Raw genomic sequence first — 27,994 nt, 5'->3', positions numbered from 1 at the left:
CTGTGAGAGCAAAATACAACAACGCAGCTTGGTTTTTCTTATTAAAAGAAGAGAGCCCAGTCTGTGGCCTTCCGGGATGAATTATGGGTTCTCCGCTCTTCCCCTCCATCGGGAAGTCTGTGCCGTTTCCCTCTGGTTGTTGTGCCACTCAGACGGAGTTAAATTTATGTGTGTAATCATCTGTATAGTAATAACTAGCCGTTGAGCTTATGAGTCACTTGCCAGAGTAACTGACTTCTCTGCGGGGGAAGGCTGCCGTCAGCTGCCCAGAGTTACCCTGAAGAGGAATTCATCACAGAGTCCAGAATCCTGTTGGTGTCATGCGCCTGGATAAGGTCCCCTATGTGAAACGCTGTATGTTGGTCTAATGCAAAATGTTTGACTGAAATGCACTCAGTTCAAGGGTGCAGAAGTGGAGCTGCATTCCTGATTTCATTGCACATGGATGCATTACACATGGGTCTGCATGCACACTTTGGTTTCAGATTTGGGCTGGAATCCTGTTGGTGTCATATTCCTGGATAAAGTCCCTCCATTGCAAGGGGCTGGACTTCTATCTGCTGCAGAACGATCGCATTCAATTTAATGTTGCTCCTGGTCTCGTTACACATGGATGGTTGCACATGGGTATGTGTTACACGTTTGGGCCAGAATCCTGTTGATATCTTGTTTGTGTGCATGTGTGTCTTCAAGTCAGTCGGCTTATGGTGACCCCGTGGATTTTGTAGGGTTTCCTTAGAAAGTATCTCAAGGCTGCATAAATTCCTGAGCATTGTTCTGTGTAATATCCATGTTCACATCAAGGCTGAGAAAGGGGAGTTTTGCATGCTGGGCATATGGATACACATGTACTATGTGCCTCTTGCTGCAAGTGTGCATCTGCATTTGGTTGCGCCACACCACAATTGACGAACGAGGTGAAGTGGTGCAATGCTGCACAACTTTGTAAAAGTGTAAAATTACATTTTGTCTTCTCGATATAGGATCTTGGGTCAAATGCACAACACTGCAATTCCAACACAAGGGTTGAGTAGCACAGTTAGACTGGCATCCCGGCTGTGAGATATGCAAACGTAAGTCCTTCTTACACCTGTGTATGTATTTGGGCTGCTGTCGAAGTTGGTATTACCTTTCTCCCTCAACAACATACAAAGCCACCTCTCCAGGACTCACTGTTACAAATCCCAGGACTTGGTAGGATGCCACTGTAGCCGTGAAAGTGGGCACAATAGGTGCTGCGATCGTGTTGTTCGAAAGAGCCCTTGGAAGTCTTATTCAAGTCCGTCAAAATCAAGTATTTCTTCTTTTGTTACATTTTCCAAGCTTTTCCTTCTGCCGTTGGGAAAAAAATGCTGATTTGGACTACCATCCCCTAGCATCCTCTTGCCATCCATTGGAAAGACAGAGAGCAGTGTGCCCCAATTCCTTCTTCCAATGTATATGAAGAAGAGGGAATGGAATGGGGAGATGATGTCCCCAATTTCCTTCCAAAGAACTTCTCTGGCCCCCTCCAATCTTTAATTGAATCTGTACTCCTTTGGAAGTCCCTCCAAAAAGCACCCGAATGCTCAATCTTTTCTCTCCCTACAGCTGTTTAGCCCAATTTGATTATTGATCCTTCAGCGGCTGGTATGTTGACAGTCAACTCTGCTTTTGTCCCACATCCATCTTGTTCCATCCCTCTCCTTGCCCACAGTGGTTGTTTCTTGTCTCAACAATTCAGCGGGCCCATTTATTTCTATCTCTCCAAGAACCATAAACTAATTCAACGGAGGGCAAAAAGGGTGACAGGAACAGGGAGGATTGGGGAGGAGAAGATGCAGAATTTGGTTGAGTGCTTTTGACAGGAGTCGCTTATCAATTCCCTTCTCGGATCAGATGCCATGAGGTTTTTGAGATGTCTGAATGGAGAGGGACCACACAACACATGCTTTGACACTGCTATGTCATGAAAGACCCTAAAGGCACTTGTCTGATCTTGGAGCTAAGCAGGACCAGCCCTGGTTAGGACTTGGATGGAGTCCCAGGTGCTGCAGGCTATATTTCAGAGGAAGGAACTGACAGGGTGTAATGGTTTGAACGTTGGACTATGACTCTGGAGACTAGTGTTCAAATTCCTGCTCCGTCATGCAAACCCATGTGCTGACCTTAGACAAGTCACTCTTTCATTCGGAGGAAAGCAATGGTAACACCTCTCGAAATCTGACTAAGAAAAACCCCATGATAGGTTTCCCTTAGGGTCGGCATGACTTGGAAACGACTTGAAGGCACACAACGGCAACGAAGGGACCAAAGGAAGACGAACATAGCAGATGTAAGTCCTGGGTGAAAATGATTTTCAAGGTCTCACCTCTTGCAATGCTAGGATCAGAGAGAGAGGTGTTTGTCCCAGCGGCCCTGGCTGACCAAAAGGACAATACTTGTTGCTCCATTTCCGCGTCTCCCAAATAGCCTCCTCGCTAAGACCTGGGGGATCAGTTGCCTCCATTTGGCACTGGGAGTGATCTTCCTGCGAAAGGTCAGCGTTGCAAGATCAATATTTAATGGAATTGCAAAGCCAGCCGTTTGTCCGTCAATCATTTCGAGGCGGAGGGGGATTCTTTCCTTAACCTGTCTTTGTCACCCAGGTGAATTTATCTTTCTGGTCGGGCTCCTTGCTTCCCTCCGTGACAGCTGCAACCTTCTGTCTTTAGCCTGTAGGCTTAAGGGCATGACAGGAAGGTCTGAGTTTATCCACACACACCCCACTCATCTCCCATGGATTTTGGCAGCTCCACTCACAGCCTGGCTAATGCCAGTCTCTCTCTACTCCGAAACAGATGGCAGGAGAGAAAAACGAACCCTCGACCAAAGAAATGTTAACAGTGGAAAAAAAGAACGCTATATTCTCACGCAACGGGGCCTCCTCCATCTGGAAGAAAGGAATTGAGAGTCAAAACGATGCCAGTTTCGTCCATGGCAGGCACGGGAATTTGGAAAAGAGGCATTTAAAGTCAATATATAGGTAGTTCTCCTGATTCAATGGGTCTACTCTGGTTGAGTCCAACAAGAGAGTTAAGGACAAAGAGAGCTGTGCTTCAAAAAGCCATGTAAAGCGCACTGGTGGTGCAGTGGTTCAAATGCCGGTTACTGCCCCCACAAGGTTGTGAGTTCGATCCCAGGGGCTCCAAGGTTGGCTCATCCTTTCGTAAGTCAGTCAAAGGAATCCCCAGCTTGTTGGGGGCAATTGGCTTACAGATTGTAAACCGCTTAGAGAGTGCTGTGTTCGCTGAGAAGCAGTACAGGGAATGTACACGCGATTGCTATGTGCCCACAGTGGCCAGGGATTGCGTCTTGATTCTCACCCAGGATCTGATTCTCCCTCTCAGAAGGAAAAAAATACCTTCTAAAAACAGGCTTATTATTCTAAAACACCTCCTCGCTGTTTGCAACTGGGTTATACCCGTAAGGGTGACCTAAAGCCAGAGCCAACAACATTGCACAGCCATCCATGTTAGGCATTTGGGGACGGTTCCCTTTCAAAATGTGCAGCTGTTTTTAAGGTCAAACAGACTTAAGGGGCTTTATAGCAGCAAACAATAGAGACCCACCGGCTGCCAAAGAGAGGCTTTCCTCACTCAGATGGTGGTCCAGTGGAGGAAGGGAAGTGATCCAATTTTACAGGATCCTCCGACATGTTTCAAGGAGAGCTGGGAGCTATTTCGGCCGTATTAAAGATTGGCATCTGATTCCTGGCGGCCGTCTGGAACATATATCTATTCCCTCCCCCCCCCCCCCCCCCATGATCAAAGAAGTTATGCAACATAGGCATGGAGGATCAGAAGGGGCAAAGGAGGCACTATGCCAACCTTGGCAAGGGCATGTCCACCCCCAGCCCCTGCCAAAGCACGCTCCGTGCCATCTCAAAATGGAGGAGATGCAAGCCATGGACCTTTGTAGGATGGGGAAAATCCTTTGGAGACACCTCTTAAACAAGATCCATGTCAAGGTACAGGATTTGGACACAAGCACAGGAGAAATAGGCCACCTTTGCAGATTTGACTCCTGCGGATTTGATTGTTCACGGATTTGTTCAACATGTTGGACATCTAGGCAGCGTGACTCTATGGTCAAGGTCCACCGAAAGGCAGCATGACACTATGGTCAAGGTCCACCCAAAGGCAGCGTGACACTATGGTCAAGGTCCACCCAAAGGCAGCGTGACTCTATGGTCAAGGTCCATCCAAAGGCAGCGTGACTCTATGGTCAAGGTCCATCCAAAGGCAGCATGACACTATGGTCAAGGTCCATCCAAAGGCAGGGTGACTCTGTGGTCAAGGTCCACCCAAATGCAGCGTGACTCTATGGTCAAGGTCCACCCAAAGGCAGCGTGACTCTATGGTCAAGGTCCATCCAAAGGCAGCGTGACTCTATGGTCAAGGTCCATCCAAAGGCAGCATGACACTATGGTCAAGGTCCATCCAAAGGCAGGGTGACTCTGTGGTCAAGGTCCACCCAAATGCAGCGTGACTCTATGGTCAAGGTCCACCCAAAGGCAGCGTGACTCTATGGTCAAGGTCCATCCAAAGGCAGCATGACACTATGGTCAAGGTCCACCCAAAGGCAGCGTGACTCTAAGGTCAAGGTCCACCCAAAGGCAGCATGACACTATGGTCAAGGTCCACCCAAAGTCATACTGGAAGACCTAGAGCTTCCTAGAGAGAATGGATCCACAGGTGCATTTATTTCATTCATTTATGCCACTGTTCTCCCAGAAAGGGACCCAAAGGTGACTCACGAATAAAGATATCATTGGTAAAGATATGGAATGAATTGTTTTACAGGGCTTTATTGGGGAAGCGTATTCCCGTTTGCGCTGGCTGTGTGCCGTAATATAGATATATACCCGTTTAACCATCCAGGGCTAGATCGGTTGTTTTGATTTTTACAGTGAACTGAATATCAAAAACATATGGGAAGTGGGGGGGGGGCTGAAAAAGTTTGGGAAGGACTGGGGCTGCATCCGCACTGCGGAAATACTCCAGCGTGACACACAGAATCACAGAGTTGGAAGAGACCCCGGGGCCATCCTGTCCAACCCCATTGTGCCATGCAGGAACTCTAAGTCAAAGCATCCCTGACAGATGGTCATCCAGTCTCTGTTTAAATTATTATTATTGAATCACAGACTTGGAAGAGACTACAAGGGTCATCCCTTGTGGGATATGTATCACAATCCTTTGGAATGGCTTTAATGTTTGGCCAGCCCCGTCCTTAATTTCTGAGCAGTTGCCACGGACCATGGGGACACAGTGGCGATGGCTCTTCTGCTCTGCACCAGGAATAAGGAAAATAGACTAGAAAGCTGGGCCAAAGCTAACATAATGAAGTTCAACACGGAGAAATGTAAGGTACTGCACTTAGGGCGGAAAAACAAAAAGCACAGATATAGGATGGGGGACACCTGGCTGAATGAAACTACATGTGAAAGGGATCTGGGAGTCCCAGTAGACAACAAGTTGAACATGAGTCAACAGTGCGACGCAGTAGCTAACAAGGCCAATGCAATTTTAGGCTGCATCAATAAAAGTATAGTGTCTAGATCAAGGGAAGTCATAGTGCCACTATATTCTGCTCTGGTCAGGCCCCACCTGGAATATTGTGTCCAGTTCAATTCAATTCAAAATTCAAAAAGGATGTGGAGAAACTGGAGCATGTGCAAAGGAGAATGACTAAAATGGTAAAGGGTCTGGAAACCATGCCCTAGGAGGGAGCTGGGTATGTTTAGTCTGGAGAAGAGAAGGTTAAGAGGTGATATGATAGCCCTGTTTAAATATTTGAAGGGATGTCATATTGAGGAGGGAGCAAGCTTGTTTTGTGCTGCTCCAGAGACTAGGACCGAGAGCAATGGATGGAAGCTCCAGGAAAAGAGATTCCAGCTCAACATTAGGAGGAACTTCCTGACAGTAAGGGCTGTTCGACAGAGGAACACACTCCTTCCTCAAAGTGTAGTGGAATCTCCCTCCTTGGAGGTCTTTAAACAGAGGCTGGATGGCAATCTGTCGGGGATGTTTTGATTTGGATTTCCTGCATGGCAGGGAGTTGGACTGGATGGCCCTTGCCATCTATTCTATGATTCTATGATCCCGCCATTCCTGATTTGGCAGTCTTGCCCGTAACAGAGGGGAACTAATAATTGCCATGGATCAATGCTACATCATTTTGGGATTTGTAGTTTTGTGAGGTGATCGGCCTTCTCTGTCTGGTGCCCCAACAAAGGACAATTCCCAGGATCTCCATAGCACTGGGCCACAGCATTTAAGGTGGTGCCAACCTGGAGGCTTTGGATACAGCCTAGACAGGGAGAGCAAGGTGCGTGATGTCACAAACACCTATTTGTGCTTTACTCCACTGAGTAGCAACTTCCCTTTGCTCCTCTGGTCCTGCAGTGCCAGAGCTCTGGAGCGCAGCACATGCCTCTGTCTGGCAAGATGTGGGGCCAAGCGGCTGCACAACTCCTCCTTGCTTGGGGTAAGGGATCAGGGTTCTTTCCCATCTGCTTCCTTATTTGCATGACTATGATTTGCTATTATTTTAGCTATTATTATTATTATTATTATTTGCTATTTGACTATCATTTGCTATTGATTGCCTGTTTTATTGAACCCTTTCCTGTACTGTGAAGCCAAAGGTTTTCATGGCCGGCGTCCATGGTTTCTTGTGGGTTTTTCAAGCTATATGGCCATGTTCTAGAACATTTTCTTCCTGACGTTTCGCCAGCATCTCTGCAGAGAATGCTTTCCTGGACAAAGTTGGGTGTATATATATATTGTGTGAGCCTGGGAATATATACACCCAACTTTCTCCAGGCAAAGCATCCTCTGAAGATGCCAGCCAGATGCTGGTGAAACGTCAGGAATAAACTCTTCTAGAACACGGCCACGTAGCCCCAAAAAACCCACAAAAACCCTTCCCTGTATTGTTATGTATTATGTATATGTATTATGCTTTTATTTCATAGACTGTACATCACAGGCAGCTTGACTCTTAACTATTCTATTGTTTGTATGTACAGTACAGGGCTGTGCAAATCTAGAGTGCTCTATAGTAATAATAAAACCATTGGGGGATACTTGTCCATAGAGAATCATTGGGAAATATTTGCCCATATAGAATCATTGGGGAATACCTTCCTATACAGAATCATTGGGGGATACTTGCTTATAGACAATCATTGGGTGATACTTGCCTATAGAGATCATTGGGGAATTCCTGCCTATAGAGAATCATTGGGGAATATTTACCCATAGAGAATCATTGAGGAATGCTTGCCTGTAGAGAATTATTGGGGAATACATGCCTATAGAGAATCACTGGGGAATACATGTCTATCGAGAATCATTGGGGGATACATGCCTATAGAGAATCATTGGGGAATATATGCCTCCAGAGAATCATTGGGGAATACATTCCTCTAGAGTATGATTGGGGGATACTTGCCTATAGAGAATCATTGGGGAATACATGCCTATAGAGCATCACTGGGGAATACATGCCTATAGAGAATCATTGGGGAATATATGCCTCCAGAGAATCATTGGGGATTACATTCCTCTAGAGTATGATTGGGGGATACTTGCCTATAGAGAATCATTGGGAAATATTTGCCCATATAGAATCATTGGGGAATACCTTCCTATACAGAATCATTGGGGGATACTTGCTTATAGACAATCATTGGGTGATACTTGCCTATAGAGATCATTGGGGAATTCCTGCCTATAGAGAATCATTGGGGAATATTTGCCCATAGAGAATCATTGAGGAATGCTTGCCTGTAGAGAATTATTGGGGAATATTTGCTTGTAGAGAATTATTGGGGTATACATGCCTTTACAGAATCATTAGGGAATATTTGGCCATAGGAAATCATTGGGAAAAACTTGTCCATAGAGAATCATTGGGGAATACATGTCTCTAGAGAATCATTGGGGAATATTTGGCCATAGGGAATAATTGGGGAATATTTGCCAATAGAGAATCACTGGGGAATACATGCCTATAGAGAATCATTGGGGAATACATATAGAGAATCATTGGGTGATACATGCCTATAGAAAATCACTGGGGAATACATATAGAGAATCACTGGGGAATACATGTCTATCGAGAATCATTGGGGAATATATGCCTCCAGAGAATCATTGGGGATTACATTCCTCTAGAGTATGATTGGGGGATACTTGCCTATAGAGAATCATTGGGAAATATTTGCCCATATAGAATCATTGGGGAATACCTTCCTATACAGAATCATTGGGGGATACTTGCTTATAGACAATCATTGGGTGATACTTGCCTATAGAGATCATTGGGGAATTCCTGCCTATAGAGAATCATTGGGGAATGCTTGCCTGTAGAGAATTATTGGGGTATACATGCCTTTACAGAATCATTAGGGAATATTTGGCAATAGGAAATCATTGGGAAAAACTTGTCCATAGAGAATCATTGGGGAATACATGTCTCTAGAGAATCATTGGGGAATATTTGGCCATAGGGAATAATTGGGGAATACATGTCTATAGAGAATCATTGGGGAATACATGCCTATAGAGAATCACTGGGGAATACATGTCTATCGAGAATCTTTGGGGGATACATGCCTATAGAGAATCATTGGGGGATACTTGCCTATAGAGCATCACTGGGGAATACATGCCTATAGAGAATCATTGGGGAATACATTCCTCTACAGTATGATTGGGGGATACTTGCCTATAGAGAATCATTGGGGGATACTTGCACCTAGAGTATGATTGGGGGATATATGTCTATAAAGAATCACTGGGGGATACTTGCCCATAGGAAATCATTGCTACCCAGCTCTCTGTTACCCATTGCCACCCCATCTTTCTGCTCATAGCACCCATTGCCCCATTGGAAATAGCAAGAGGTGAGGCAATGTTTGAACAGGGCTGTGATAGCTTCCAAAAAAAATTGATGGGTAAATGCCATGGTGTCCATCTTCAGAGAAGGTTTACCCTTGATGTCTTTTGAGGCTGAGAGAGTGACTGAACAGGAAACAGGATTCATTACAAACGTACAGAGAGCCAGGTGGCATAGTGGTTTGAGCACTGGGCCATGACTCTGGAAACCAGGGTTTGATTCCCACTGAGTGATGGAACCCAATTGGGGACCTTGGGCAAGTCACATGCTCTCAGCCTCAGGGGGAGGCAAGGGCAAGCCCCCATTGAACAAGACACAGGTTTACCTTGCCTCTTTTGTTCGTCCCTACAGCTTTCTTGCAATGGGCTGTTCCTGGGGACAGTGCTCCATTTTTCCAAAGGAAGGTCCTGGCGCAGAGGGGTGACTCCCTCTGCAACCTTCGACTGACCCACGGCTGCGACCACCCCCTGATCCAGATGCTGGACAGGGCGGAAAACCATGGAGAAGTCCCCAAAGGTAAAGCAATGGCAACCTTCACGCAGACTGCAAGGATTCTACTATGGTTGCTGAAAGGCTATGCCTAGAGAAGCCATAGCATCGTTGCCGTCTGCGTGGTTGGGAGTGTTTTCTCTCTCTCCGAATGTCAACTTAGCTAGATGCCAGGGCCGGGAGGGCCTGCTTTGGCTGATATGCCAAGTGTGGCCCTTCCTAGAATCAGGGCAGTTAAGATGGGTAGGGTATGGTTGTGTAGTATTCTATTTTAACTGTTGGGTTTCTTTGTGCTTTAAATTGTGCTTTGTATTTTAACATGCTCTATCCTGCCTCCAGCCTTGAGGAGAGGTCAGAAATAATAATAATAATAATAATAATAATAATAATAATAATAATAATAATAAAGATCTTGTAGCACTTTTGAGACTAACTGAAATAAAGAAGTTGGCAGCATGAAGATTCACAGACTTCAGTCTACTTCCTCAGAAGCGTTGACCCTTTGGAAAGGCGGTATATAAATAAAATGTATTATTATTATTATTATTATTATTATTATTATTGGATTAGGAAGTAGCCTGAAGCCTAGGAAAGCTCATGCTGCCAACTTCTCTATTCCAGTTAGTTGCAAAAGTGCTACAAGATCTCTCTACATACTGATTCTACAGACTAACAAGGCTATACCTTTGGATTCTTACTGTATTATTATTATTATTATTATTATTATTGAATCTCAGAGTTGGAAGAGATTGCAAGGGCCATCCATTGTGGGATACGTATGACAGTACTTAGCAAGACTCCACTTTAGGATGGCTTTAATGTTTGGCCAGCCCCCCTTTTATTTCCCAGCAGTTGGCATAGATAGACCATGGTCACACAGTGGGGATGGTTAGGATCATAGAATCATAGAGTTGGAAGTGACCCCAAAGGCCATCCAGTCCAAGCCCTTTATCCTGCCATGCAGGAACTCACAATCAAAGCAGCCCCGGCAGATGGCCATCCAGCCTCTGCTTAAAGACCTCCAAGGAAGGAGACCCTGCCACACTCCAAGGGAACATCTTCCACTGTCAAACAGCCTTTACCATCATGAAGTTCCTCCTAAGGTTGAGGTGGAATCCCTTTTCCTCTAGTTTGCATCCCCTGTTCTGTGTTCTAGTCTTTGGAGCAGCAGAAAACAAGCTTGCTCCATCCTTCAAATACTTAAACAGGGCTACCATCTTGCCTCTTAACCTCCTCTTCCCCAGAAGAAACATGCCCAGCTCCCTAGGTCTTTCCTCATAAGGCATGCTTTCCAGGCCCTGTTTGCCCATAGAGAATCATTGGGGAATATTTGGCCAGAAGATATCATTGTGGAATACTTGCACATAGGAAATCATTAGGAAAAACCTGCCGATAGAGAATCATAGGGGAATACTTGCCTTATAGAGAATGATTGAGGGATACTTGTGCATGGAGAATCATTGGGGAATATTTGCCCATAGAGAATCATTGGAAAATACTTGTCCATAGAGAATCATTGGGAAATATTTGCCCTTAGAGAATCATTGCAGAATATTTTTTCATAGAGAATCAATGGGAAATATTTGCCCATAGACAATCATTGGGGAATATTTGTCTATAGAGAATCATTGGGGGATATTTGCCCATAGAGAATCATTGGGGAATATTTGCCCATAGAGAATCATTGGGGGATTCTAGCCCATAGAGAATCATTGGGGAATATTTGCCCATAGAGAATCATTGGGGAATATTTGTCTATAGAGAATCATTGGGGGATACTAGCCCATAGAGAATCATTGGGGAATATTTGCCCATAGAGAATCATTGGGGGATTCTAGCCCATAGAGAATCATTGGGGAATATTTGCCCATAGAGAATCATTGGGGAATATTTGTCTATAGAGAATCATTGGGGGATACTAGCCCATAGAGAATCATTGGGGAATATTTGCCCATAGAGAATCATTGGGGGATTCTAGCCCATAGAGAATCATTGGGGAATATTTGCCCATAGAGAATCATTGGGGGATTCTAGCCCATAGAGAATCATTGGGGAATATTTGCCCATAGAGAATCATTGGGGAATATTTGTCTATAGAGAATCATTGGGGGACACTTGTCCATAGAGAATCATTGGAAAATACTTGTCCATAGAGAATCATTGGAAAATACTTGTCCATAGAGAATCATTGGGGAATATTTGCCCATAGAGAATCATTGGAAAATACTTGTCCATAGAGAATCATTGGGGAATATTTGCCCATAGAGAATCATTGGGGGATACTTGCCTATAGAGAATCATTGGGGAATACTTGCCTATAGAGAATCATTGAAGAATACTTGTCCATAGAGAATCATTGGAAAATACTTGTCCATAGAGAATCATTGCAGAATATTTTTTCATAGAGAATCATTGGGGGACACTTGTCCATAGAGAATCATTGGGGAATATTTGTCTATAGAGAATCATTGGGGAATACATGCCTATAGAGAATCATTGGAAAATACTTGTCCATAGAGAATCATTGGGAAATATTTGCCCATAGAGAGTCATTGGGGAATACTTGCCTATAGAGAATCATTGGGGAATATTTGTCTATAGAGAATCATTGGGGGATACTAGCCCATAGAGAATCATTGGGGAATATTTGTCCATAGAGAATCATTGGCCTGTTACAGACAGGCTAAAATAAAGCTGCTTCGAGTCACTTTGGAGGTATGGTATTTCAATGATGCATACGTCCTAAGAGTCCAAAAGCCGCACCAAAGCTGCACTCCAGTCCTTAGAACTGGTGCATGGCTTTGGTGTGGCTTTTGGACTCTTAGGACACATGCATCATTGAAATACCATACCTCCAAAGTGATTCGAAGCAGCTTTATTTTGGCCTGTCTGTAACAGGCCATTGGGTAATATTTGCCCATAGAGAGTCATTGGGGAATACTTGCCTATAGAGAATCATTGGGGAATATTTGTCCATAGAGAGTCATTGGGGAATACTTGCCTATAGAGAATCATTGGGGACTATTTGTCTATAGAGAATCATTGGGGAATATTTGTCTATAGAGAATCATTGGAGAATATTTGCCCATAGAGAATCATTGGGGAATATTTGCCCATAGAGAATCATTGGAAAATACTTGTCCATAGAGAATCATTGGGGAATATTTGCCCATAGAGAATCATTGGGGGATACTTGCCTATAGAGAATCATTGGGGAATACTTGCCTATAGAGAATCATTGGAAAATACTTGTCCATAGAGAATCATTGGGGAATATTTGCCCATAGAGAATCATTGGGGAATACTTGTCCATAGAGAATCATTGGGAAATATTTGCCCATAGAGAATCATTGGGGAATACATGCCTATAGAGAATCATTGGGAAATATTTGCCCATAGAGAATCATTGGGGAATACATGCCTACAGAGAATCATTGGGAAATATTTGCCCATAGAGAATCATTGGGGGATACTTGTCCATAGAGAATCATTGGGGAATACATGCCTATAGAGAATCATTGGGTAATATTTGCCCATAGAGAATCATTGCAGAATATTTTTTCATAGAGAATCAATGGGAAATATTTGCCCATAGACAATCATTGGGGAATATTTGTCTATAGAGAATCATTGGGGGATATTTGCCCATAGAGAATCATTGGGGAATATTTGCCCATAGAGAATCATTGGGGGATTCTAGCCCATAGAGAATCATTGGGGAATATTTGCCCATAGAGAATCATTGGGGAATATTTGTCTATAGAGAATCATTGGGGGATACTAGCCCATAGAGAATCATTGGGGAATATTTGCCCATAGAGAATCATTGGGGGATTCTAGCCCATAGAGAATCATTGGGGAATATTTGCCCATAGAGAATCATTGGGGAATATTTGTCTATAGAGAATCATTGGGGGATACTAGCCCATAGAGAATCATTGGGGAATATTTGCCCATAGAGAATCATTGGGGGATTCTAGCCCATAGAGAATCATTGGGGAATATTTGCCCATAGAGAATCATTGGGGGATTCTAGCCCATAGAGAATCATTGGGGAATATTTGCCCATAGAGAATCATTGGGGAATATTTGTCTATAGAGAATCATTGGGGGACACTTGTCCATAGAGAATCATTGGAAAATACTTGTCCATAGAGAATCATTGGAAAATACTTGTCCATAGAGAATCATTGGGGAATATTTGCCCATAGAGAATCATTGGAAAATACTTGTCCATAGAGAATCATTGGGGAATATTTGCCCATAGAGAATCATTGGGGGATACTTGCCTATAGAGAATCATTGGGGAATACTTGCCTATAGAGAATCATTGAAGAATACTTGTCCATAGAGAATCATTGGAAAATACTTGTCCATAGAGAATCATTGCAGAATATTTTTTCATAGAGAATCATTGGGGGACACTTGTCCATAGAGAATCATTGGGGAATATTTGTCTATAGAGAATCATTGGGGAATACATGCCTATAGAGAATCATTGGAAAATACTTGTCCATAGAGAATCATTGGGAAATATTTGCCCATAGAGAGTCATTGGGGAATACTTGCCTATAGAGAATCATTGGGGAATATTTGTCTATAGAGAATCATTGGGGGATACTAGCCCATAGAGAATCATTGGGGAATATTTGTCCATAGAGAATCATTGGCCTGTTACAGACAGGCTAAAATAAAGCTGCTTCGAGTCACTTTGGAGGTATGGTATTTCAATGATGCATACGTCCTAAGAGTCCAAAAGCCGCACCAAAGCTGCACTCCAGTCCTTAGAACTGGTGCATGGCTTTGGTGTGGCTTTTGGACTCTTAGGACACATGCATCATTGAAATACCATACCTCCAAAGTGATTCGAAGCAGCTTTATTTTGGCCTGTCTGTAACAGGCCATTGGGTAATATTTGCCCATAGAGAGTCATTGGGGAATACTTGCCTATAGAGAATCATTGGGGAATATTTGTCCATAGAGAGTCATTGGGGAATACTTGCCTATAGAGAATCATTGGGGACTATTTGTCTATAGAGAATCATTGGGGAATATTTGTCTATAGAGAATCATTGGAGAATATTTGCCCATAGAGAATCATTGGGGAATATTTGCCCATAGAGAATCATTGGAAAATACTTGTCCATAGAGAATCATTGGGGAATATTTGCCCATAGAGAATCATTGGGGGATACTTGCCTATAGAGAATCATTGGGGAATACTTGCCTATAGAGAATCATTGGAAAATACTTGTCCATAGAGAATCATTGGGGAATATTTGCCCATAGAGAATCATTGGGGAATACTTGTCCATAGAGAATCATTGGGAAATATTTGCCCATAGAGAATCATTGGGGAATACATGCCTATAGAGAATCATTGGGAAATATTTGCCCATAGAGAATCATTGGGGAATACATGCCTATAGAGAATCATTGGGAAATATTTGCCCATAGAGAATCATTGGGGGATACTTGTCCATAGAGAATCATTGGGGAATACATGCCTATAGAGAATCATTGGGTAATATTTGCCCATAGAGAATCATTGGGGAATACTTGCCTATAGAGAATCATTGGGAAATATTTGCCCATAGAGAATCATTGGGGAATACTTGCCTATAGAGAATCATTGGGGAATACTTGCCTATAGAGAATCATTGGGAAATATTTGCCCATAGAGAATCATTGGGAAATATTTGCCCATAGAGAATCATTGGGGAATACTTGCCTATAGAGAATCATTGGGAAATATTTGCCCATAGAGAATCATTGGGAAATATTTGCCCATAGAGAATCATTGGGGAATACTTGCCTATAGAGAATCATTGGGGGATACTTGTCTATAGAGAATCATTGGGGAATACTTGCCTATAGAGGATCAATGGGAAATATTTGCCCATAGAGAATCATTGGGGAATACTTGCCCATAGAGAATCATTGGGGAATATTTGCCCATAGAGAATCATTGGGGAATATTTGCCCATAGAGAATCATTGGGGAATACTTGCCTATAGAGAATCATTGGGGGATACTTGTCTATAGAGAATCATTGGGGAATACTTGCCTATAGAGGATCAATGGGAAATATTTGCCCATAGAGAATCATTGGGGAATACTTGCCCATAGAGAATCATTGGGGAATATTTGCCCATAGAGAATCATTGGGGAATATTTGCCCATAGAGAATCATTGGGGGATACTTGTCTATAGAGAATCATTGGGGAATACTTGCCTATAGAGGATCAATGGGAAATATTTGCCCATAGAGAATCATTGGGGAATACTTGCCCATAGAGAATCATTGGGGAATATTTGCCCATAGAGAATCATTGGGGAATATTTGCCCATAGAGAATCATTGGGAAATATTTGCCCATAGAGAATCATTGGGGAATACTTGCCTATAGAGAATCATTGGGAAATATTTGCCCATAGAGAATCATTGGGAAATATTTGCCCATAGAGAATCATTGGGGAATACTTGCCTATAGAGAATCATTGGGGGATACTTGTCTATAGAGAATCATTGGGGAATACTTGCCTATAGAGGATCAATGGGAAATATTTGCCCATAGAGAATCATTGGGGAATACTTGCCCATAGAGAATCATTGGGGAATATTTGCCCATAGAGAATCATTGGGGAATATTTGCCCATAGAGAATCATTGGGGGATACTTGTCTATAGAGAATCATTGGGGAATACTTGCCTATAGAGGATCAATGGGAAATATTTGCCCATAGAGAATCATTGGGGAATACTTGTCCATAGAGAATCACTGGGGGATACTTGCCTATAGAGAATCATTGGGGGATACTTGTCCATAGAGAATCATTGGGAAATACTTGCCTATAGAGAATCATTGGGGGATACTTGTCCATAGAGAATCATTGGGAAATACTTGCCTACAGAGAATCATGGGGGAATTCTGCTCTGCACCAGGGATAAGGGGAATTCCTGCCTTGGGTTTCAGTCGGGATCAATGGGAATCACCACTAGGCACGAAGACCCTTCCCTAACTCTCTCCTCTTTTTAGGGCCTGTGTGTTCAAATGTGGACCAACATCCCACCTTCCCCAGTTTTTGCAGCCTTGCCCTTTATCGCTGCTCAGAGGGCAACTATTTTATCAAGGTGAGGAGGGGAATTCTGGGAAGAATGATGATTTTCATTGGGATTGTAAATGTGATTTCAAAAATAGTTAAACCTTTTTATCTTGTGAGCCACTTTGGGTCCCTTTCTGGTGGGAAATAAGTCCAATGAGTAGAAATAACCCAGAAGGGCAAGACTTGACTTAGAGAGAAGAAGGAGAGGATCATATTCTTCTTCCTCCAAAAGTGGGATCTCAAGTGACTTACAAATTTAAAGTATAGATAGAAAGGATAGTGGGGGACATTCCAGGTAAAGGAAGCGGGGGACAATGTCAAGGTTGTAAAAATTCTGTTTGGATCGGGTGGTAAAGACCTCCAAATGTGTTGGGAATGCCTTCCATACTCCTAGAAGGCTTTGGGGAGAGTTTGGATCATAAACTATCCTTACGGTCTTTTTGTTGTTGTCCTTCTGGGGTGTTTCAGGGAGCGAGGGGTTACGTATAACCTGTCGGCTGTTGTTTGCCCAGCCTGGTTTAGGAAAGTGGGCTATGCTCTGCATCTATGCGCTTGGGCCATCTCTGTTGGGAACCATTACAGGCTGAGTCTCCCTTGTCCAGAATAAATCCAAAAATCAACATATTTTTCATGGGAGGGGGGGCTAAGAGAGCGACATCTATGCTTTCTGATGGTTCAATGTTCATATAGTTTGTTTCATGCACACAGCTATTAAAAATATTGCAGGCTATGTGCATAGTGCGCATGTGAAACATAAATGAATTTTGTGTTTAGGCTTGGGTCCCATGTCCAAGATGTCTCATTTATTATGGAAGCAGATGCAAATACTTGTATTCCAAAATCCAAAAACACCTCTGGTCCTAAGCACTTTGGATACGGGAAACTCAGCCCATTTCTCCTGAGTCAATATCCTGTACTTCTAATGGGGATCCCTCCAGCAGAAGCCCCCTTGAATCCCATTTTGATAGACAGAAAGAGAGAGAGATGGAAGGAGGGGGGAAGATATAAATTGAATAAATAACCAAGCTCTATAAAGACCACATTTCCCCATCGCTGGGTCACCATTCTGGCACAAGCTCTACCTGAAAGAGTATAGGAATCTCCCTTTGCATTTCCAGAAAGCCAAACAAACTCTGTGTTTCTCTTTAGAGGGTTCCTTGCCCAGGTGAGAGCAGGGAGGCAGATGGACACGGCACTGACCAAGCGGAGACCACACCAGACCACACCTTTCCTTCCAGTCCTTTGACCACTCCTGCAACCACTCCTGCGACCACTTCCAAGTCTCCCCTGCAGAAGCTCGTGGATTTGCTTATTTTTAAGCCAACCACCACGGAGGTCCATGCTCCCCCTCCAACGGTCATGGCTGCCTCAGCCACCATGAAGGTCCATGCCACCATGGAGGTCCATGCTCCCTCTCCCACGGTCACGACTGCCTCAGCCACCACTCCTACGCCGGTTCCTCAGCTTCCCACAGGCACGGTCACTGCGAGAAGATCCTTCAAGCTGCGGATGAAGTTCTCTAACCCGCCTTTTATCCCCACGGCTGCCTCCACCACTCCAACATCACCTCTGGTGTCCACCGTGGCCACGTCCACCGCCACACAGCCACCTGTGGAGTCTACTGGTCAGCCTGTGGCTACATCCACTGCCACAGAACCAGCTGTGGAGTCTACTGGTCAGCCTGTGGCTACGTCCACTGCCACAGAACCAGCTGTGGAGTCTACTGGTCAGCCTGTGGCTACGTCCACTGCCACAGAACCAGCTGTGGAGTCTACTGGTCAGCCTGTGGCTACGTCCACTGCCACAGAACCAGCTGTGGAGCCTACTGGTCAGCCTGTGGCTACGTCCACTGCCACAGAACCAGCTGTGGAGTCTACTGGTCAGCCTGTGGCTACGTCCACTGCCACAGAGCCACCTGTGGAGTCCACCAGTCAGATGCCTGTGGCCACATCCACCACCACAGAGCCACCTCCAGAGTCTGTCGGTCAGCCTTCTACAACTGTGGCTACCCCTACCACTCTGCCGCCAACTCTAAAGCCTGTAGAAGAAGTTACCAGCACTGAAGGCCACACCATCATAATGCCAGGAACCAGCACCACAGGATCTCTTTCCCAGCAGCCGGGGACTGAAGCAACCAAGACCAAGCCCTTGACGGACTTATTATTAGAGTCTGTGCTGGAGCTTCTGGTCCCCAGTGCTGCCAGGCCGAAAATACAACGTCTGTTGGGGAAAGTAATCTCGTCAGAGACCGCGCCACCTGTGGAACATGGTCAACCCACCTCCGCTTCAACAACCACATCAGCGGTTCCTGAGATTTCCACCACAACAGGATCTGTTGTTCCCAAGCTGACCAGCACCATGGCGTAATCCTCTGCCCAGTCCACCACCATGTCCTTTATTACCAACATATGACACCCACCAACCAATGTTATCTTTATTGGACCACCCAAAATGCCCAGTATGCATGTTGCATGCTTTTGAAGCGCCACTGGCTTCTTCTTCATCAGGCAAGGTGTTAAAAACCTTACAGGAGAATAAAATGGAAGATGCCAGTCCTAGGCCTGAAGGTTTTCAGTTCAGATGGTACGGAGGGAGATTTCTTTTAGGCTGGCCCCCTCCTCCTTCTGGCCCTGTGGCTACTGGGGGATTCCCAAAGCCCAGGAAATTGAACATTCATTTGCAACACACACTTTCTTTGCAATCCAACCTGTCTCCATCCTTTTGTGAGGCCACAGACCCTTTGGTTAGGCAGACGGCACTGAATTTCTCAAGAAGCCTTCATGCTTTCTGAATCAGGAAAATGTTATGCAAAAGCACAAAGGCTTTTTTGTGGGTTTTTCGGGCTGTGTGACCGTGTTCTGGAAGAATTTATTCCTGACGTTCCGACTGCATCTGTGGCTGGCATCTTCAGAGAATGCTGGCATGAAAGGGAATGGGGTATATATATAATCCTATATATACAGTCCGCTCTCCAGATCCATGGGCTTGCCACCCATGGATTTGAGCATCCGCGGATGGCAAGCCCATGGAGGTGAGGGTGGCAATGGAAGAAGAGTAGAAGGAGGGAGGAAGAGTGGAGAAGAGGAAAGGAAAGGAGGACTAGCAGTGGCAGGGCGACGGAGGGGGGAAGAGGAAGAGGAGGGAGGCGGAGGAGGTGGAGGAGAAGTGGAGGAGGAGGAAGGAGAAAAGGGGAAGGAAGGGCTGTGGCAGTGGCGACAGGGGAAGAGTAGAGGTTGGGAAGAGGAGTAAGAAGAGGTACCCCTTGCCGCTCTGAGAGCGACAAAGGTGGCACCCGGAAGGGGGGGGGCAAAGTGCCATTGTCCTCAATGTTGGCACAGCCACCATTGAGTACTATGGGACTTGACCATCCACAGATTTTGGTATCCGCAAAGGGTCCAGAAAAATATCCTTAGCTGGAAGGAGATGATATGCATGTTAATCTGTGTGGTGGTCTGTGTTTGTCAGATAAACACAAGGATTTACATGCCAATCGCTTCCTCTCAGCCAAGAGCCACACAGGATATATACCCCACACACTTCCATGCCAGCATCCGCTGAAGATGCCAGCTTCAGATGGAGGTGAAACGTCAGGAATAGCTTCTTCCAGACCACGGCCACATAGCCCCAAGCCCCCCACCAAAAAGCCTTTTGGAAGGCTTCTTGAGAAATACAGTGTCCTCTGCCGATCCAAGGGGCCTCTGGCCCACAGCGACTGGAGACAAATTGGGTTGCGAAAGAATGATCTTGTCTTGCAAGTGAACGTCCAATTTCCTGGACTTTGGGAACCCCCCAGTTGCCCCATGGCCAGAAAGAGGAGGGGGGCAGCTGGCCAAAGAGACCCCTCCGTACCACCTGAACCGAGAAGAGAAACAGCAACATCCAAGCCTTGCTTTGCTTTTCTCCTGTATGGTTTTTAACGTTTTGCCTGGTGAAGAAGAAGCCAAAGGAACATAGAAAGCTTGCAACATGCAACATATAGTAGAGGCAGATAAGAGAGTATTATGAGTATTATTAATTATTATTATTATTTATTTATTTATTTATTTATTTATTAAAAATATAGTGTTTCAACTGTGGGTTTCTGTGTTTTTCATTGTGATTTCTATTTTAATGTGCTGTATCTAGGATTGGTGTCACTCAGTGCATAACTTAGGGTGTCTCACACACAAACACGCACCATGGATCTCCTCCCATAACAGACTGCATACCGTATCCTCCCTCCCTGAGGCCTTGCCATTCAACAGCAGACCAACACAGACATTCACATGGATATCGTTTCCTCCCAGCTGAGGGTCATTTCCAACTTATGGCGACCCTATCCTGGGGCTTTCTTGGCTATCCTCTGAGCTTGAGAGAGTGTGCCTTGCGCAGGAGCACCCGGTGGGTTCCATAGTCAAGCTGGGATTCAAACCCTGCTCTCCAGAGTCATAGTCCAAGGCTCAAACCACTACTAATACCCAACAGTCTTGCATAGAAACGGTCCTCCAGGAATCTCCCTGGATAAAATGATTACCAATTAAGGGGAAGGAAAGGAAGAGGAGAGAGACAGATGTGTTTTCAACCAAATTACACGCTCCAGCAAATAAAGCACAACCAGCCTGAAGACCAACCAGCAATTGATAGAGCATCATCTAGGACAAGGGTGAGAATTTATCCAGGGCTGGTAGCCATGTTAGCCCTAGAGCAAAGCACAGCATCATCCCAAACAGCGATACTTTTATGGGGCCAAAAAAGGTACCAGTCTTTTGTGGATTTTGAAGGATGAGAAGGGTATGCAAGGGAAAGTGCAGCACTTTGAGAATGCCATTTGCAGCATAAGCTTTGGTAGCCTGAGTCTACTTCATCAGATGCATGTTGGAACTGTGCAGCCTGTGGGCCATATGTGGCCCATGGGGACCTTTCATGTGCCACAGGGTCCCCATCACAGTGCATAATGTTTGGCTAAAACGGTCCCTCTTTCACTACCTGCAGGATGTTGTCCACTCTTCCAGAAAAATCACTTTTCACAGATCCAGAAGTGATCTTCTGGTCATTTCCAGTTTCTTTAGAAACATGTGGCTTGTAAAGCCAGTTGTAAAAACAACAGGCAGAAATACACAAGATATAGGATGAAGGGGGCACCTGGCTTGATAATAGCACATGTGAAAAGGATCCAGGAGTCCTAGTAGACCACAAGTTGAACATGAGTCAAGAGGGTGATGCTGCAGAGGGAAAAGCCAATGTGATTCTAGTCTGCATCAATGGAAGCATAGTGTCTCGGTCGAGGGAAGTAATGGTGCCAGTCTTTTCTGCTTTGGTCAGGCCTCATCTGGAATAAAACTGTGTCCAGTTCTGGGCACCACCATTCAAAAAGGATGCGCACAAGATGGAGCATGTCCAGAGGTGGGCTTCCAAAATGGGGAAGGGTCTGGAAAGCATGTAGTCCTATGGGAAGCTGGGGATATTTAGCCTGGAAAAGAGACGGTTAAGGGATTAGTGTGGGGCAGGGGGAGGTATGGCGGTAGGAGAGTGGACCAGCGTTACAGAGGAAGGCGAGATCGATGCTTAATATGTATCCTTCCTTCCTGTCCCTCTTCTAACCAAAGAGATCTGAGGGTCATTCCAACCTACCACAAACCCTGTCTCTGCTCCTGTGCAACGCTAGGTCCATTAAAAACAAGACCCACATTATCTATGACTTGCTGGAGGATAACAACTGTGACCTGGCTTGCATTACTGAAACCTGGCTTGGGCCTGAAGGGGAAGCTGTGTGGGCTCAGGCCCTACCTGCCGGGTACTCAGTGAAGGACCAGACCAGGTTAGGTGGGCGGGGGGGGGGGGGGTGTGTTGCCTTGATCCATAAGAACACCTTGTCACTATCCAGGAACCATGTCAGACAAACCTCCTACATTGAGTGCATTTACTTGACCCTGAAGGCCAGGGACAGTCTAGGGATTCTGTTGGTCTTCCGGCCACCTCGTGCACTAACAGATTCCCTGACCGAGCTGACACAGTTGGTCTCGGAGCTGGTGCTGGAGTCCCCCAGGCTTTTGGTCCCGGGGGACCTCAACATCCCCTTCGCGACCAACTATATTCCATCAGGTGCGGCTCGGGAATTCATGGATACCATGACAGCCATGGGTCTGTCACAACTGGTCACGGGGCCCACACATTCTGCGGGTAATACACTTTTGTACGGACATGGAAATTCCGTGGGCGGAAATAACTAACATTTCTGCCCTGTCATGGACGGATCATTTCCTGGTGGAGGCAAAAATCAAGGCATCTACCCAGATCCCTCCCGGGGGTGGCGGACCCATTAGAATGGTCCACCCTCGAAGGCTGATGGAATCCAATAGGTTCCAAGAAGCCCTAGAGGGCTATATGGTTGAAAATGACGGCGATTCTGTTGATGCCTTGACTAACATCTGGGATACTGATCTCTCCAGGGCTATACACAGCATCGCTCCCAAGCGTCCTCTCAGGCCTGCTTCCAAAAAACAGCCCTGGTTCACAGAAGATCTCCGGGCTAGGAAGCGGGTGCTGTGACGTCTAGAGTGCGACTGGCGTAGACACCAGTGCTTACCCGACAAGGCTCTCCTAGACCTCCTATTGGAGGACTATGGAGAGGCGATAGATGCAGCAAAGAATTCGTTCTTTGCTGCACGCATCGCGTCGTCGGAGTCGCGTCCAGCAGAGCTGTTCAGGGTAGTCAGGGAGCTCACCCGGCTCCCCCCTGCCCTGAACCCTATATTGGAACCATCTAAAGCCTGCTGTGACCAATTTAACAACTTCTTCGCGGATAAAACCTCTCGGATAAGGGAAGGTCTTGATGCTAGTATTAGTGCAGATACCAGAGTAGAGGTTTCCAGAGCTTCCGTGGACTCGATTGTATTGGATCATTTTGAGTCTGTCAGCACCGAGGATGTGGACAAGATCCTTAGAAGTGTTAGGAAGACAACTTGCTCTCTCGATCCCTGTCCCTCATGGCTAGCGGCTCAGGGGAGGACGGTGGTAACTTCCATGTTACACCGCATAATTAATACATCACTGAGGGATGGGCAATTTCCATCTAGCTTAAAATTGGCCATTGTAAAACCCTTGCTAAAAAAGCCCTCCCTTGACCCCCTGATGCATAATAATTATCGGCCAGTATCGCTATTGCCATTTTTGGGGAAGGTGATCGAGAGGGCAGTTGCAATCCAGCTTCAATCGATCTTGGATGAAACGGATTATCTAGACCCATTTCAAACCGGCTTTTGGGCGGGCTACGGGGTTGAGACTGCTTGGTCGATGATTTCCGTCTGGGCATGGACAGGGGTAGCGTGTCCCTGTTAGTGCTCTCGGACATCTCAGCGGCTTTCGATACCATTGACCATGGTATCCTTCTGGAGTGCCTGGGGGAGTTGGGAATCGGGGGCACTGCGCTCCAGTGGTTCCAATCGTATCTCTCTGGGAGATTCCAGATAGTGCAGCTGGGGGATGTGTGCTCCGATAAGAGGGCCCTTACATCTGGGGTCCCTCAAGGAGCCATTCTGTCCCCCATGCTTTTCAACATTTACATGAAACCGCTGGGAGCGATCATCCGGAGACATGGGGCGCGGGGTTATCAGTACGCTGATGACACCCAAATAGTCTTCTCTATGTCTCCGACTGATGCAGTGACCGAGGATGGCGTCTCTCCTCTCGTGGCCTGTCTGGAGTCGGTAATGGGCTGGATGAGGGAAAACCGACTCAGTCTGAATCCAGAGAAAACGGAGGTGCTCGTGATAGGTTTTCCTGGCCCGGGGATGGCGGTGGTTCCACCTGTTCTGAACGGGGTCACGCTTCCCGTGAAGGACTCAGTACGCAGTCTGGGGGTGCTCCTTGACTCGTCGCTCCACCTTACATCTCAGGTGGATGCGATGGTCAGGAGCACCTGTTATCAGCTTCGGCTGATACGCCAGCTGCGTCCCTACTTGGGCCAGAGGGACCTTGAAACTGTAGTGCATGCTCTGGTAACCTCTCGCTTGGATTTCTGCAATGCGCTCTACATGGGGCAACCCCTGTACCATACCCGGAAGCTACAATTAGTGCAGAATATGGCAGCCCGACTGGTTACTGGCATACCCAGAGCCAGTCGCATAACACCAGTGCTTAAAGATTTGCACTGGCTGCCTATTCGCTTCCGGGCGCAATACAAGGTGTTGGTTATTACCTATAAAGCCCTAAATGGCTTGGGCCCAGGATACCTTGAGGACCGCCTCTCCCCATACAATCCGCCCCGCACACTCAGGTCTGCCGGGAAGCAATTGCTAAGGGTTCCAGAGGCTAGATATGTCACCACCACGCAGAGAGCCTTTTCTACCTCGGCCCCCAAGCTCTGGAAACTCGCTTCCCGTCGAGCTCCGCTCGGCCGCCTCGCTGGAACAATTTAAAAAGGGGTTAAAAACACACCTATTCCAGCAGTCATGCCCTGACCCCTGATGTACTCCCTTCCTCTCTCCTCTCAGCAGCATTGTTGAGCTAGCGTGAGACTGTTTACTGTATGATTTGTTTTTATGACGTTTTTAATGGTTTTTATTGTTATATGTGTTGTGTTGTGAAACCGCCTTGATCTCTGGAAAGGCGGTATATAAATAAAATTTTATTATTATTATTATTATTATTATTATTATTATTATTATTTATTAAGAGGTGATAGGATAGCCCTGTTTAAACATTTGAAGGGATTTCATATTGAGCAAGCTTATTTTCTGCTGCTCCAGAGAACAAGACATGGAGCAAATAAATGGAAGCTACAGGAAAAGAGATTCCAGCTCAATATTAGGAGGAGCTTCATGATGGAGAAGAGAAGGTTAAGGGGTGACATGATGCCCATGTTTAAATATTTGAAGGGATGTCATATTGAGGAGGGAGCAAGCTTGTTTTCTGCTACTCCAGAGAATAGGATATGGATCAATGGATGCATACTACAGGAAAAGAGATTCCAGCTCAACATTAGGAGGAACAGTCCATTCTTTTTATACAGCTCTCTCGCAAGCCCTTCTCACTTCCAAAACACACTGCAGGGAAACATTCCGGTTTGAGACCCCTTTAACTGCCCTGGCTCAGTTCCAGGGAATCCAGGGAATTGTAGTTACTTCTGGCACCAGAGCTCTCCGGCGGAGAAGGCTCAATGTCTCCCAAAACTGCAGTTTCCGGAGTTCCCTAGCATTGAACCAGGGCAGTTAATGCGGTCTCAAACTGGATTATTTCTGCAGTCTGTTTGGGACCTGGGTGTTGTCTTTCCTCTGTCAATGGTCAGTTTTTCCTCCTGTCCTGGAGGCACAGATGGCAACAAGGCAAGCAGAAAGTGCTGGACTCACCAGATGAAGGCGGACCTGAGTTCCAAACACGAAGGAGGACCAGAAGGTTGCCTGGAGATGCAAAGATCCTTGAGGGCTGTCATGTTCTAGGCAGCCTAAAGAAAGACAGACAGAAGAAGAAATCAGTCTCTCATTTAAGGACCTTTCTTTTTCTAAAGAAACTCTGGAAGCAGAAACGATGGAGTTTATCAAACGGGAGGAATTCCTCTTAAATTCAAATGAAAAGAAAGTGGGGCCAGAACGCATTCACTTAAAGTCGCTAGTTTAGCGCAATTGCGTTCGAACTGGCTTCCCATTGCCCCAAAATAGCATGCCATTGCATGTGGCAGTCTATCACGCAATAATGTGAAACCACAGGATTGCGTTCAGATTGCCATTGGTTTCTACTTCCAGTTTCCCTTGTCTGAGAAACTCCAGTAATAACACAGAAAGGATAGAGACAGATTCCTACCCCACAAATAAAGAAGAGGCTGTTGTCTCCACGGCGGAAGTCATTCAGTTTGTTTTGTTTGTTTAACTAGTTTGTTTTATTACGATGTAAAAACCACATAGATAAACTTACAAATCAAGCAACAAAACAAACAGCAAATCCAACCGCTACAAAGTGCCCCCCATTTAGAATCATAGAATCATAGAGTTGGAAGAGACCGCTAGGGCCATCTAGTCCAACCTCCTGCCATGCAGGAAATCTATATCAAAGCATCCCTGACAGGTGTCCATCCAGTCTCTGTTTAAAGACCTCTTTCATATAATGTCTTTTCCAAAATTGCAGTGACTCCCGTGGCGGCAGACACCCTTTTTTTCCTTATAAAAGATACAACTTTGAAATTACTCCTTTTACATAACCCTTTTTTAAAAAACACTTTAAGTCAACCTGCTAATTAACTGCTAATTAACAGCAATATCCCAGACTTCTTTATGCCATTCCTCTGTTTGGTAACCACCTTGGATTTTCCCGTTTTCTTGGCATTATCAATCTGGCTGCTGTCAATAAATATGTAATCAATTCCTTAAAAGCCTGAGCACATTTGATCTTGATAATAATGCAAAATCTGGGCTTTTTTCAAGATCTTGCCCCATGATCTCTCTTATCTCTGAAATAAAGCAGACTAATCCCACTTTAAGCGCTGCAACCCTTATGGATCCCTTGTGGGATCTGTAGATTTACAAGGTCTTTGGCCTTCTCTGCTGGTGCCTCACAAAACTAGGGTTCCCAGGACTCCATAGCACTGAGCCAGGGCAGTTAAAGCAACCAGTTAAGGCAGGGCCATTAAAACGGCCATTTGAGTTCCATTAGTTTTCCATTAGTTTTAGTTCCATTAGTTTTCCTAATTCTTTCTCTCAGGGCAAGATAAAGATTATGGCGGCCATTATGGGTCTCAGTGCAGAGCCCACCATTTTCCCCTCAGAGAAGGGTAAAGATTATGGCGACCATTTTGGTGTCAATGCAGAAGCCACCATTTCCCCCTCAAAGCAGCATAAAGATTATGGCAGCCATTTTGGGTCTCAGTGCAGAGCCCACCATTTCCCCTCAGAGCAGGGTAAAGATGGTGGCCATTTTAGATCTCAGTGCAGTATAAAAATTGAAGGAGGCCATTTGAGGTCTCAGTGCAGAGACCACCATTTCCCCCTCAGAGCAGGGTAAAGATGGTGGCCATTTTGGATCTCAATGCAGTATAAAAATTGAAGGTGGCCATTTGAGGTCTCAGTGCAGAGACCACCATTTCCCCCTCAGAGCAGGGTAAAGATGGTGGCCATTTTAGATCTCAATGCAGTATAAAAATTGAAGGTGGCCATTTGAGGTCTCAGTGCAGAGACCACCATTTCCCCCTCAGAGCAGGGTAAAGATGGTGGCCATTTTGGATCTCAATGCAGTATAAAAATTGAAGGTGGTCATTTGAGGTCTCAGTGCAGAGACCACCATTTCCCCCTCAGAGCAGGGTAAAGATGGTGGCCATTTTGGATCTCAATGCAGTATAAAAATTGAAGGTGGCCATTTGAGGTCTCAGTGCAGAGACCACCATTTCCCCCTCAGAGCAGGGTAAAGATGGTGGCCATTTTGGATCTCAATGCAGTATAAAAATTGAAGGTGGCCATTTGAGGTCTCAGTGCAGAGACCACCATTTCCCCCTCAGAGCAGGGTAAA

The 27,994-nt window shown here is 45.4% G+C and overlaps 1 long non-coding RNA gene across 1 annotated transcript in view; it reads right to left on the bottom strand.

Annotated features, from left to right (window-relative positions):
• Nucleotides 1–25,935, bottom strand: part of LOC149287103 (uncharacterized) — a 67,390-nt gene extending 41,455 nt beyond the window's left edge. Inside the window, exon 1 of the long non-coding RNA XR_016277525.1 lies at nt 25,849–25,935. This is a non-coding gene — a long non-coding RNA (uncharacterized LOC149287103). The remainder of the gene's footprint in view (nt 1–25,848) is intronic.
• Nucleotides 25,936–27,994: the final 2,059 nt, after the last annotated feature.

Source organism: Sceloporus occidentalis, unplaced genomic scaffold (assembly GCF_023333645.1).
Source record: "Sceloporus occidentalis isolate IW3139 unplaced genomic scaffold, rSceOcc1.0.p SCAF_64, whole genome shotgun sequence".
NCBI lineage: Eukaryota > Metazoa > Chordata > Lepidosauria > Squamata > Phrynosomatidae > Sceloporus > Sceloporus occidentalis.
This window is presented reverse-complemented; position numbering and strand designations above follow the sequence as displayed.